This window comes from Cajanus cajan, chromosome 11, assembly GCF_000230855.2.
Source record: "Cajanus cajan strain Asha chromosome 11, NIPB_CcT2T_4, whole genome shotgun sequence".
Taxonomy (NCBI): Eukaryota; Viridiplantae; Streptophyta; class Magnoliopsida; order Fabales; family Fabaceae; genus Cajanus; species Cajanus cajan.
Window position 1 is genome coordinate 8,768,385 of NC_138527.1, and position 14,627 is coordinate 8,783,011.

The window sequence follows — 14,627 nt, forward strand, 5'->3', positions numbered from 1 at the left end:
TGAGTAAAACATTGGTGGCGACTCCACGAACCCTTCCTTTTTATGAAAACCACTAATCCATGGAGGGTCCCGCTTGGGATTAATATGGATTGGTGAGCCTTTTAATAAAATTGCTCGTTTGACAAGGTCTCAGTTTGAGAATAAGTCATTCTAGCAATCCATATTTTTAAACAAATAAAAGAGTCCAACCATCCTTCGCGAGTGCCGAAAGCCCGTTTCGGGCCGGTGGCGACAACGCCTTTCTTTGTCACTACAAGTACAACATCGACCTAATTCCTGATAGGTCTGATTTGCAAAGCTTGAGCAAGAAGGGCAACAAGTCCTTCAAAACCTATGCACAGAGATGGAGAGAAATGGCTGCGCAAGTAGAGCCTTCATTATCTGATAAGGAGATTGTGACAATGTTCATCAATTCCTTAAGTGGACCCTATTATGACAAGATGATAGGGAACACTTCGACTCTCTTTACCGACATAGTCAGTATCGGAGAAAGAGTCGAGCAAGGTCTAAAAAGTGGGAAGATAGGAAAATCCCCTGAAAGCCAAGCGTATAAGAATATTTTTGGGGGAAATGAAATCAATGTTCTAACCTCTTCCGCTACTCCTCGAACGACCAAAGCATCACGAAAAGCGGAAAGGGAACTAGGAAAAATTCCTATAAGCTACGCAGAGTTATTTCCCCAATTGATGAAGGCATCCATGCTGGTAAGAACCCCACCACAAAGAAAGCAACAATTGCCTTACCCGCTATGGTATAGGCCAGAGGAAACATGCGATTATCACGGTGGGGCAGTAGGCCACTCCATAGAAAATTGCAAGGCTTTGAAATCTCGTGTACAAAAGCTTATTGACGCCGGGCAGCTCAAGTTTGAGGCCAACACAACACACATTAAGGAATGACTAGATGAGTAACCATCTTGGAACAACAGTTGTTAGGGGCTCTCTTTTTTCCAAAAAAAAAAAAAGAAATTTGCTCAAACTCATAACTTTCGCCCACGGTCATGAGTTCAAAATAAGGGTTTGTACAAGTTTTTTTGCATTCATCAAATAATATATGTCACTTCATAAATCTCTTGTGTTTATTCTTTTCTCTCTTGTGTCACACATTTAATTCCAAAATCAATCACCATAAAAAAAAACAAACAAACATGACTGAAGATAATAAAATTAATCAAAACTCTGAACATCTATGATGCATTGTCTGAGTTTGAGGTAGATAAGGAGATCACTTCCTTGAAACACACATAGATAAGAAAGTGATCAGATACAAAACCATAAGATTCTCATCGCACAAGAGAGGTCTTACAAAATCTTCAACTCAATTTCGCTTGACAAAGGAAGCACAAATCTCGGTCCATAAAAGAACTCCCTGATAGATATATTTTTACACATTCTTTTATGTTTGGTTTATAGTATTTTAGACTTGTGTTGATGTTATTTTGATATTTTTAGATTTGTTTTGATTTAGTAAGTCATTTTAGATATTAGTTGCATTTCCTAGTTAATTTTCATATTTTTCCTGCTTTGAACAGTTTTCTTGCACAGACCATATCTGGAGCTACAGACCTTAGAATTGAACGTTCTTGGTGTCCCTGGAAAGATAAGAAAGAGATTTACAATTTCTATGTTGGAAGAAAAGCCCAGTTCAGACGTTAAGGATGTCTAATTTTGCCTACAAAGTCGCAGCTCTGTGCAGATTTATTTTCTGTTTTTAGATTAGGACTTAATGAATTGTAATTAGTGTATTAGTGACTTTAGCTAATGGGCTGGATCTTGTTTAGTCAGATTTAGGCCCATTAAGTCGTTTACATATAGCAAAACTTACATTGAACCAAAATATACTTTTCGTCAGTTTAAAGATTTTTTTTCAGATTCAGTTTCTTGGAATTCAAGTTGTTTTTCCCTCCTCCATTCTCCACGAACTGTTTCTGCTTCTTGAAATTCTTGGACGAACTTCTTCTCAGACTTGAACACAGATTTGTGAAGCAAGGATGATGAAGATGCTCGGCTAGGTTCGTTGCACCGATTCAAGTTTCTGATTATGCGGTAATCTGTTCTCTAAAATCTTTAAAATCTGGAATTCCTCTTTCTCTCTAATCTGTTCTTGATTAATTCAACCTAAATTCATGATTATGATTTAGCTCTAAATAATTCAAGAACAGATTCAATTCGTTTTGAAATTAAAACACCGAAGTTGGATTCAATTTGGATTGGAATTTTATAAAACAGATTTGTGTCTAATTTTCCATAGAACACGATTGTGTTCTTCGTTCTCCAATTCGAATTGAATGAATAACAGTGGAATTCGGATTAATTCCTTATTACCGTATAAATTTGAGATTTGAATTGGTATTTTCATTTGATTAGATTTCCATCTTGTTTCAATTGATTCGAATTTATGATCTAGTATTCATTAAACTGTTCTTCAATCCCCTTGCTAATTGAACTGATAAAATCTTCAAACAAATTGATTTCTGTCTTTGAGATTCGACCTAGGTTAGCTCACTACATTACATTTTAATTCGGAGGACCTAGAATAATTTGATTTCCATTACGACGTGGATATCAAAATGGCACCGTTGCCGGGGACATAAGTCATTTTGTTTTGATATTTTTTATTTTTATATCATGTATACTAACTGTTTGTAGAAATGTTTTCGAATTTATAGTGTAGTATTTTGTAATTCAATTCTAACTCTGATTCTGTCACTAATTCATTGTTGTTTTTGCAGTTTAGTTTTCAATACTATTGTGTTAGTCTTGAATTGTGTTGTTTAGGTAATTCGTAGTGTTTTTGTAGCAATATTGTGTGGTCTCTTTGCGGTTTCTTTGTGGTTTCTTTGTGCTGTATTTTAGCTGGAAAAACAGGGAAAGGAAACAGAGGGAAACAGAGGAAAACACATTCCGTTGACTACATAACCTTGTATGTGTTCTTACTTGTATGACTAGGTCCAACCCTGGTACATTACATGATTTTGATCCTGAGATAGAAAGAACATTTCATCATAGGTTAAGGTCTAGGTCTAGTCAGAATAATAATAGTAGTATAGTCAACTCTGAAGTAGTTATTAATTCTACTTTTAATTTTCAATCCTGCTTAGATAGTGAGACTTTTAATTTTCAATCTTGTTCTTCTTCTGAAACTGATTCTGAATTGTATAACATGGCTGATAATCATGAACTTACATTGAAAGAGTTGGCCACACCTAATGTTATATATCAACCATGGTGTGTCCAATATGCTGAAAACGAGACATGCTATGAACTCAAATCTGGTCTAATCCATTTGTTGCCTAAGTTTCATGGACTTGCAGGAGAAGACCCACACAAACACCTCAAGGAGTTCCATGTAGTCTGTTCAACCATGAGGCCAAGCACTGTTCCAGAAGATCTTGTCAAAATGAAAGCATTTCCTTTCTCTCTGGATGGTGCAGCCAAGGATTGGTTGTATTTTTTACCTTTTACCATTACTACATGGAATGACATGAAGAGGTTGTTCCTCGAAAAATTCTTTCCTGCCTCCAGAACTGCAGCAATCCGAAAAGAGATTTGTGGTATTAGGCAGCAACAGGGGGAGACATTATATGAATATTGGGAGAGATTCAACAAGCTGTGTGCTACTTGTCCTCATCATCAAATTAGTGAGCAGTTGTTAATTCAATATTTTTATGAAGGACTAACCATGATGGACAGGAGCATGATAGATGCAGCCAGTGGAGGAGCATTGATGGACAAAACACCAAATGCTGCAAGACAACTCATTACAAACATGGCAGCAAACACTCAGCAATTCGGATTTAGAGGAGCTGTTGTAAAAGGAGTAAATGAGATGGTAGTTGGTGCTGACAATCAAAGGCTGGAAAACAAACTTAATGAGCTGACCACCATGGTGAGGCACTTAGCAATTGGTCAACAACAGGTGGCTGCAGCAAATGTATGTCCAACAAGAACATGTGGCATTTGTAATGCCATTGAACATCCTACAGATTCATGTCCTACTCTCCAAGAATCAGATGCAAATGTTTCTGGAGTTTACAGCAACCAACAACAGCAGCAATATAGACCTCCACACCAGCAAAATTACAATCCTTACTCCCAAACATACAATTAAGGTTGGAAAGATCATCCAAATTTAAAATGGGGACAACAACCACAACATACTGCATTTCAACCTGCTGCTGGAAAATATCAACATCCTTTCAAGCAACAACAACAGCAGCCTCCACCACCTCCTACACAAAAGAGTGAACCTTCATTTCAGGAAATGATGCAACAAATGGCGGCTCAACAGATGCAATTCCAACAGAACATGCAAGCAACTGTCCAAGATTTAAAAATTCAGGTTGGACAGCTTGCTAGCCAATTAAGTCAAGTTCAATCTCAAGGTTCCAGCAATCTTCCCTCTCAAACTGTCATAAATCCAAAAGGGAATGTGAGTGCTATTACTTTGAGGAGTGGTAAGGAGCTGCAACAGCAGGACATACCACAGGTACCAGTTGATGATCTTTCTGCACAACTGAAACCTTCTCATGAGGTACAACAACTTCCTCTTCCTTTTCCTTCCAGAAAGTTGTAATCAAAGAAATCGGATTTGGAAAAGGAGTTGCTAGAAACTTTTAAGAAGGTAGAAATTAATATTCCTTTGCTTGATGCTATTAGACAGATTCCCAGATATGCCAAGTTTTTAAAAGAATTATGTACTAATAAGAGAAGATTAAAAACAAATGAAAAGGTAAACCTGGGAAGAAATGTTTCTGCCCTTATACAGAGTTCACATATTTCTCCACTCCCACAGTCTGGCCTTCCACAAAAGTGTGAGGATCCTGGAACCTTTACTGTTCCCTGCACTATTGGTACTCTCACTTTTGCGGATGCCATGCTAGACTTGGGAGCTTCCATTAATGTGATGCCTACTTCAGTATACAGGTCATTGCAGCTTGGTGATTTAAAACCAACTGGAGTTATTATTCAGCTTGCAAACAGAAGTGCTGTACATCCACTTGGGGTCTTAGAAGATGTTTTGGTTAGAGTAAATGATTTGATTTTTCCTGCAGATTTTTACATTCTTGATATGCAGGATAAGGTTCCAAAACCAACACTGATTTTGGGAAGACCATTCTTGATGACTGCACGGACCAAAATTGATGTTCATTCTGGCACACTATCTATGGAGTTTGGAGATGATATTGTGAAGTTCAACATATTTAGAAACATGAAACTTCCTGCTGAAGAGCATTCTGTTTTCTTTGTAGATTTAGTTGATACTTTAGTTGATACTTGTACAGATGTAAATTTAGATTTAGATTTAGATTTTCCTGTTTTTGATTTAGACTGTTTTGGTTCTGGTTGTTGCTGTGATGATGCTACTGTTTGTACTATATGTGCAGAGATTAATACTGCCATTGCAGGTGTTGATTTAGATTTGCAGGTTGCAGATTCTAAATTGTATGCTGCAGAATTTGGTCAACAGGTTCTAGCATCCCTTGATACTCCTCCAGCAAACAAACCAGTTTTACCTTCCACAGTGCAGCCTCCAAATTTAGAGCTGAAGCCACTGCCTGAGCATTTGAAGTATGTTTTTCTAGATGCAGATCATAAGCAACCAGTTATCATTTCTAGCGGTCTGCAAGAGGAGCAAGAAGACAAATTGCTGCAGGTTTTACAACTACATAAGAAAGCCATAGGGTGGACATTAGCTGATCTTCCTGGAATTAGTCCTGCCATTTGCATGCATCGGATTTTATTAGAGGATGAGTCCAGACCCGTGAGACAACCTCAAAGAAGACTCAATCCTACCATTCTAGATGTAGTCAAGAAGGAGGTCATGAAATTACTTGCTGCTGGCATCATCTACCCTATTTCAGACAGTACTTGGGTTTCACCTGTTCAAGTGGTTCCAAAGAAATCTGGGATTACAGTCATCAAAAATAAAGATAATGAGTTGGTTCCAACTAGAGTCACCAATAGTTGGAGAGTTTGCATTGATTACAGAAGACTTAATCAGGCCACTCGGAAGGACCATTTCCCTCTCCCATTCATTGATCAAGTTTTAGAGAGGTTGGCAGGTAAAACACACTATTGTTTTCTTGATGGCTTTTCAGGTTACATGCAGATCCACATTGCACCAGAGGACCAACATAAGACCACATTCACCTATCCATTTGGAACTTATGCATACACTAGGATGCCATTTGGCCTGTGCAACGCACCTGGTACTTTTCAGAGGTGTATGGTGAGTATCTTTTCTGATTTATTAGAGAGTTGCATGGAGGTGTTTATAGATGATTTCACTGTTTATGGTTCCTCTTTTGATTCATGTTTGCATGACCTCTCTAAAGTTCTGAATAGGTGCATTGAGACTAACCTTGTTTTAAACTTTGAAAAATGCCATTTCATGGTTAGTGAAGGTATAGTTTTGGGCCACCTAGTCTCTAGTAGAGGTATTGAAGTGGATAAAGCCAAAATAGATGTCATTACTTCTCTTCTTTACCCCGTTTCTGTGCGGGAAGTGCGTTCTTTCCTTGGACACGCAGGTTTTTATAGGAGATTTATCCAGGATTTCAGCAAGATTGCACTGCCACTGTCCAAGCTTCTTCAAAAGGATGCAGAATTCATATTTGATAGTTCATGCAAGGAGGCTTTTGATCAATTAAAGAAGAGGCTCACTACAGCTCCCATTATGCAGTCACCTGATTGGTCACTTCCATTTGAACTAATGTGTGATGCATCTAACCATGCATTAGGAGCGGTTTTAGCTCAAAGAGTTGGTAGACTCTCTCATGTTATTGCTTATGCTTCCCGTACCCTTGATGCCGCTCAAGTAAATTATACTACCACTGAAAAAGAGCTTTTAGCAATTGTGTTTGCATTAGATAAATTTCGTTCATATTTGTTAGGCTCTAGTATTATTGTGTTCTCTGACCATGCAGCTTTGAAATTCCTGCTGAAGAAACCAGATGCTAAACCAAGATTGATCAGATGGATGCTACTTCTGCAGGAGTTTGACATTCAGATCAGAGATAGGAGTGGTTCATAAAATTTAGTTGCAGATCATTTGAGCAGGATAGAGGGGAGAGTTGTTGATCCTCTCCCTATTAGAGATGTTTTTCCTGATGAGCACTTGATGCTTATACATGATACTGTACCGTGGTTTGCTGATATTGTAAATTATTTAGTTGCTTCTGTTTTACCTCCAAATGCTTCTAGGTCCCAAATAGATAAATTGAAAAGTGATTCTAAATATTATGTTTGGGATGACCCTTACCTGTGGAGGTTTTGCAGTGATAAAGTTATTCGCAGGTGTATTCCGGATCATGAGATCCAGTCACTGCTCCAGTTCTGTCACGCTTCAGCTGTAGGAGGACACTATGGACCATACCGGACTGCTAGGAAGGTATTGGATAGTGGTTTCTACTGGCCCACCCTTTTCAAAGATGCACACAAAGTCTCCAGCACCTGTGAGCAATGTCAGAGATCAGGATCTGCCATTACTAGGAGACATGAGATGCCCCAGCAGCCTATTCTTTTTTGTGAGGTATTTGATGTTTGGGGTATTGACTTTATGGGTCCTTTTCCTGTATCTCATGGTTATTCTTATATTCTGCTTGCTGTTGACTATGTTTCAAAGTGGGTGGAAGCTAAGACCACCAAAACTAATGATTCTAAAGTTGTTGTGGATTTTGTTAGATCCAACATATTTTGCAGGTTTGGTGTGCCAAAAGCCATAATAAGTGATAGAGGGAGCCACTTCTGCAACTTTAGCATGCGGTCTCTGCTCAATAAATATGGGGTTGTGCATAGAGTTTCCACAGCTTATCATCCCCAAACTAATGGGCAGGCCGAGGTTTTTAACAGAGAGATCAAACTGATTTTACAGAAGATGGTTCACCCAAACAGAAAAGATTGGAGTAAGATGCTTGAAGATGCTCTTTGGGCACATAGGACAGCTTACAGGACACCGATTGGCATGTCTCCATATAGGATTGTATTTGGTAAAGCTTGTCATCTACCTGTAGAGATTGAGCATCGAGCATATTGGGCGGTGAAGAGCTGCAACTTGGCATTTGACCAAGCAGGATTACAAAGAAAACTTCAATTGCAGGAACTTGAAGAACTCCGGTTGGAAGCCTATGAAAACTCCAAGATTTATAAAGAAAAAGTCAAGCGCTTTCATGATAGTTATCTTTTGAGAAAGGAGTTTAGAGTAGGCCAACATGTGTTATTGTTCAATTCTCGCCTAAAGCTCATTGCCGGTAAACTTAGATCAAGGTGGGATGGTCCTTTTGTTATTACTAATGTGTTTTCCCATGGTGCAGTAGAAATAAAAAATGAAGTTACTGGCAAAACATTCAAAGTGAATGGGCATCAACTTAAAGAATTTCATCAAAGCCCAAAGTTGGAGGACAAAGATGTGGAGGACATTTCATTAGAAGAGCCAACTCTTGGACCTTGAGGGAGTTCTACCCCTTTTCTATAATTGGCAATTGTCTTTATTGATTGCATTATTTGTTTCATTGAGGACAATGTGTGTTTCAAGTGTGGGGGGAGTTGTTTGCCTTTAAAAAAAAAAAAATTTGTTGTATTCTGTATTTTTGTTTTCTGTATTCTGATTCTGCATTTTATTTCTGTTTTCTGTATTCTGATTCTGCATTGTTTTCTGTTTCTATTTCTGTTTTTGCATTTCTGTATTCTATTCTGTATTGTTTTCTGCTTCTGTTTCTGTTTTTGCATTTCTGTATTCTGTATTTTGTATTCTATATTCTTTTCTGTTTCTGTTTTCTGCTTTCTATTTCTGTTTCTGTATTTTGTTTCTGTTTTATTTTCTGTCTTTGTTTTCTGTTTTTGATGTTTTGCTGTTTTGTTGTTTTGAAATTAGAAAATAGAATAAAAAAATTTTCTTATTTTTTTTTCTTTGGATTTGTAAATGTATGGATTTAGAAAGTGGCATCATTTTTGTTGATTGGTTGAACATCATGAAGTGTAAATCATTTGTGCATTTTTAGTTTTGTAAGTTGATTTGAAAAATTAAAGTTTGATTCTTTGATAATAGAAATTTTAACCTTGTGAGATTTGAGCCTATATTAATGGATGGAATACATCACTACATTCCAATTTCTTTCTTGTGTGAATTTGCTCATGATTGCTAGATTACTCTAGGTTTTGCCTTAACTCTTTTGAAGCTTCTTGTTCACATGCTCTATTGATATGATTTAGGCATTTAGGAATTTGTGTCTTAAACTACTAGCCAAATAGCCTACCTTACATTTCTTTTTCCCTAGTTTCCCTCTTTGAGCCTTTATATCCCTTCTTTGATTTTAGCTCATAATAAGCCAAAAGTGAAAAACCATGATATCCCATAACCTTAGGGATTAAAGGAGCTTTGGAATTGTTTTGGGAATGGTTCTTTATAAGTGTGGGGGTGTTTTTAGGGAATACTTCTATATTGTTGATATTGAGTTATTTGGCACTTAAAAAAAAAAAAATCAAAATAAATAAATAAATAATAATAACATTGAAAAAAAAAAAAAGCACATCAAAATGGATAGCATAACAATTTATAGGAGTCTCCTCTAGGGGTAATCTTTATGCTTATTGAACCTATTTCCCCATTGCTCCTCTTTTCTCTTTGGTTATAAAGCTTAAATGACATTTTTTTTCTTTTCTCATCTAACCTTTACCTTGGCCAAGTTACAACCTAATAAAAGTCCTATTGATCATTAGTTGCATGTGATTTCAGTTGTGAAATTTAGAGGTTTGTCAAAGCTTGGGTGTACTAGTTCTACATGATGCATTTGAGTGTAAACACAAACTTAAACACTTGAGTGATGAGTGTAAACACTTCCTTGTGAGGCTTCTATTATTTTTGAATCATTCTTTAATTGAGCTTATCACCTTGCTAGCTTTTAATGTTGCATTTGTGTTCATGGATTGTTGTTTTACCTTGATGCTTGAATGTTGTATTCTTTCTTTCTTCTTATACATTTGTGAATTCATTTAAAAAAAAAAAAATTTAAGAAGTTTTGCTCATTCTTTGATAAAGTTTTAGAAAAGTTGTTTTAGATTGATTTTTAGTTTTGCCCCGGAGTGCAAAAGATTAAGTGTGGGGGTATTTGATAGATATATTTTTACACATTCTTTTATGTTTGGTTTATAGTATTTTAGACTTGTGTTGATGTTATTTTGATATTTTTAGATTTGTTTTGATTTAGTAAGTCATTTTAGATATTAGTTGCATTTCCTAGTTAATTTTCATATTTTTCCTGCTTTGAACAGTTTTCTTGCACAGACCATATCTGGAGCTACAGACCTTAGAATTGAACGTTCTTGGTGTCCCTGGAAAGATAAGAAAGAGATTTACAATTTCTATGTTGGAAGAAAAGCCCAGTTCAGACGTTAAGGATGTCTAATTTTGCCTACAAAGTCGCAGCTCTGTGCAGATTTATTTTCTGTTTTTAGATTAGGACTTAATGAATTGTAATTAGTGTATTAGTGACTTTAGCTAATGGGCTGGATCTTGTTTAGTCAGATTTAGGCCCATTAAGTCGTTTACATATAGCAAAACTTACATTGAACCAAAATATACTTTTCGTCAGTTTAAAGATTTTTTTTCAGATTCAGTTTCTTGGAATTCAAGTTGTTTTTCCCTCCTCCATTCTCCACGAACTGTTTCTGCTTCTTGAAATTCTTGGACGAACTTCTTCTCAGACTTGAACACAGATTTGTGAAGCAAGGATGATGAAGATGCTCGGCTAGGTTCGTTGCACCGATTCAAGTTTCTGATTATGCGGTAATCTGTTCTTTAAAATCTTTAAAATCTGGAATTCCTCTTTCTCTCTAATCTGTTCTTGATTAATTCGACCTAAATTCATGATTATGATTTAGCTCTAAATAATTCAAGAACAGATTCAATTCGTTTTGAAATTAAAACACCGAAGTTGGATTCAATTTGGATTGGAATTTTATAAAATAGATTTGTGTCTAATTTTCCATAGAACACGATTGTGTTCTTCGTTCTCCAATTCGAATTGAATGAATAACAGTGGAATTCGGATTAATTCCTTATTACCGTATAAATCTGAGATTTGAATTGGTATTTTCATTTGATTAGATTTCCATCTTGTTTCAATTGATTCGAATTTATGATCTAGTATTCATTAAACTGTTCTTCAATCCCCTTGCTAATTGAACTGATAAAATCTTCAAACAAATTGATTTCTGTCTTTGAGATTCGACCTAGGTTAGCTCACTACATTACATTTTAATTCGGAGGACCTGGAATAATTTGATTTCCATTACGACGTGGATATCACTCCCAATACTCGTAGGCCGGGGCAACATCTTTCTCCTTGGTGTATGGGACGGGGGCAGTGCTAATCATCAAAGGCACTGGTCTTCCCAAATGCGGATGGCAGGAGGTTTTGTCAAAGCAAATAAGTATTATGCCTGAAAAACATCACTTGCAAAATACCACTAGGATGAAAACCAACAAAGGGCATCCTAAGAAAAATATATATATATATATATATATAAATCAAAATTTTCCGCTAGGACACGTCCTAGGCAAAAATTAGGGATTTAAAAAAAAATAGCAAGTGACGACTCTCCAAGTTGGAATCCAAAAGGCAGCTTGAATACTTCTATAAGAGGCCGAAATACGAAGACTTTACTCAAGACTCAGACATGCAGTCCAATATAATCAGGAGAATGATTATAATAATTATCCAATGAAATTTTTGTTAAAAAAAAAAAAACTTAAACACTGACCTATCTCAACAACCCATTGTAAATCATGCTTTTCCGTCCTTTCTATCTTGTCCAATCACAATGACGTATATTGTTGATGGTTGTCAAAATTGAACATGTCAACAAAAAAAAAAAATGACCCACTGGGATGAAAACCCGTAAAGGGCGTCTTAGGAAAAAATTAGGGCAAATAAAAAGAGCAAAAATACCCACTAGGATACATCTTAGGCAAAAGTTAGGGTCTCTAAACATAAAAAAGAGGGAGCCCCAAGATGGTTCAATACACAAAATGACTAATACAAATAAAGTTGTTCATCAATCGAAGCAGTCTCTTTGTGAAAAGGAGAAAAGGAGAGCCACATTCTATAAAAAAAAAGAAAGAAAAAAAAAATCAAAACATGCATTTCACGCATCCAAAATCATTTCACACACTTAGAAAGTTTTCTTTATCTAAGGGGGATTATTCAAAAATAAATAAAAATCCTGCATGAATAAGCATCCAACATTTTTTTACATCTTGAAAAAAAAAGGCAAAAGCAGCCCAAACTAGGGGCATCAACAATCATCAATCAGGAAAGCATAAAAAATCAGTCATCAACGAACCGAAGAGACTCCACAACAAGTTCCTAGAGAGGAATCACAATACTCACATGGCAGGGGCAACACTAGAATCCATGTCACCCATCAACTCCTTTGCCCACCATCACAAGCACACCACTTACCAGCAATCCTCGTCTTCATCAGACGTCCTCCCAAAGAAAAGGGGCAATCACATCATCATCAGCAGGCAGCCTGGAGATGCCAGGCATAATAATACTCAGTATTTACTCCTTTGCCCACCATCACAAGGGCACCACCTACCAGCAATCCTCTTCTTCATCAAATGTCCTCCAAAGAAAAGGGGCAATCACATCATCATCATCAGTAGGCAGCCTGGAGAGGCCAGACATAATAATACTTAGCATTCAACAGGCAGCCTGGAGAGGCCAGACATAATAATACTCAACATTCAGCAGGCAGCCTGGAGAGGCCAGACATAATAATACTCAACATTCAGTAGGCAGCCTGGAGAGGCCAGGCATAATAATACTCAACATTCAGCAAGCAGCCTGGAGAGGTCAGGCATAATAATACTCACCATTCAGCAGGCAGCTTGGAGAGGCCAGGCATAATAATACTCAATATTCAGCAGGCAGCCTAAAGAGGCCAGACATAATAATACTCACCATTTAGCAGGCAGCGTGGAGAGGCCAGGCATAATAATACTCACCATTCAGCAAGCAGCCTGGAGAGGCCAGCCATAATAATACTCCCTCTTAAACAAGCTACAAATAAATGGACACATTATCACAAGAGAAACAATGGAGCTTCTACTCGAAGACTGAAGATCAGGTGTACAGTTTGTCAACCTTGTTACCCAATAGAGTACACAACCAATGCTCAACTGCTCTAAAGGGTGAGGATACGAGCAAATACACCTATCCAAGGGAAATAATGTAGAAGCACCAAAGAGATAAAGAAAAGACCCAGACAAAATGTCTACGTCTTTACTTGCATTTGGAAAAGCAACACATTACTATTCCAAAGGACAAGTAAAGAGGGGCAGCTGTAGACACCCAATTTCATCCGGGCTCATACAAACAAGGAAATGGACCTCTATTATGAAGGGAAGGAGCTCCCAAAGCATGAAAACAACAGGACACGATATCAGAAGGCCTAAAGCCCAAATTGGTTTTAATGGCCCGGAACGGGCTGTTCCAAAATCGGAACGAGCCGTTCCAAACCACAAAAAAAAAGGCCTAAAAACCTAGTCTGGAACGGGTCGTTCCAAAACCAGAACCGGTCGTTCCAAACCAGGAAAAAGGCCTAAAAATCTTAGGCTGGAACGGCCCGTTCCTAAACCAGAACGAGCCATTCCAAACTGCTAAAAAAGCCTAAAAACTTAGTTTGGAACGGGTCATTCTAGCAAGGCATTTTTGTGTTAATCTCAACTCCAGAACGGGCTGTTCTGATTTTAGAACGGGTCGTTCCAGGGTAAGAATTTTACACATAATGTTCAGATCCAGAACGGGCCGTTCTGGATTTAGAACGGGCCGTTCAAGAACCCTTTTGATGTCTATAAATAGAAAGCTCGGGCACAGTTCTCAAGGCCCCAAAATTTCATCCAGGACTCTTTAGAGCTCGAACTTTCTCTTTCTCTCTCTCTCTCTCCTATTGTATTTTTTGAGTATTGTGAGGCAATTGTAGTGTGAAAGGTTGCCACAAAGCACCTAGATTTTCCATATCTGAAGATATAACAAAGCTTGCCACGAGGTATTTCATTTAATCTTCTTCTCTCTCTTTTATTTTCTTATTTTAAATATACATTGTTATAACAAAAGCAATCATGTAGACGTTTTAGGGTCAACTGTGTAATTTAAATTTCAAGCATGTAAATAGTAATTCATAAAGGGGATCTAATATTTAATTTATTATTTCTTATCACATAAACTTCATCATAGGGTACCAATTTAGGGCGCTGTAGGGGTGTTTAATACCTTTCTTACACGTAACCAACCCCGAACCCAATTTTGGTTATCAAGACCATTATTGTTTTTTTTTAAAAAACCTTTTCTTTTTCCACTGTTTTGGGCAAAACATTGGTGGCGACTCCATGAACCCATTTTTCAAAAACCATTAATTAAGGATTAGTCTGGTGTCCGGGCATTCCTTAATTGATGAGATTTTCAAAAGGATATCTAAACCATAGGTCGCGAGATCGGAAATTTTGGGGTTACGATAGTTCTTAGAAGTTTTCCATTCCTTAGGCAGTTGTTCACTTCTCTTTTCAATGGTTTCTATTGATTCACTCTATTTAGGCATCTCATTTTGTTCATTTTCTAAGGG

At 37.2% G+C, this 14,627-nt stretch overlaps 1 non-coding gene across 1 annotated transcript; it reads right to left on the reverse strand.

Moving 5' to 3' along the window:
• Window positions 1–3,533: 3,533 nt before the first annotated feature.
• On the reverse strand, window positions 3,534–3,638 carry LOC145953632 (small nucleolar RNA R71). Its single transcript, XR_014430915.1, has one exon. It is a non-coding gene; the product is annotated as a small nucleolar RNA R71 (small nucleolar RNA).
• Between the last annotated feature and the right edge of the window lie 10,989 nt (window positions 3,639–14,627).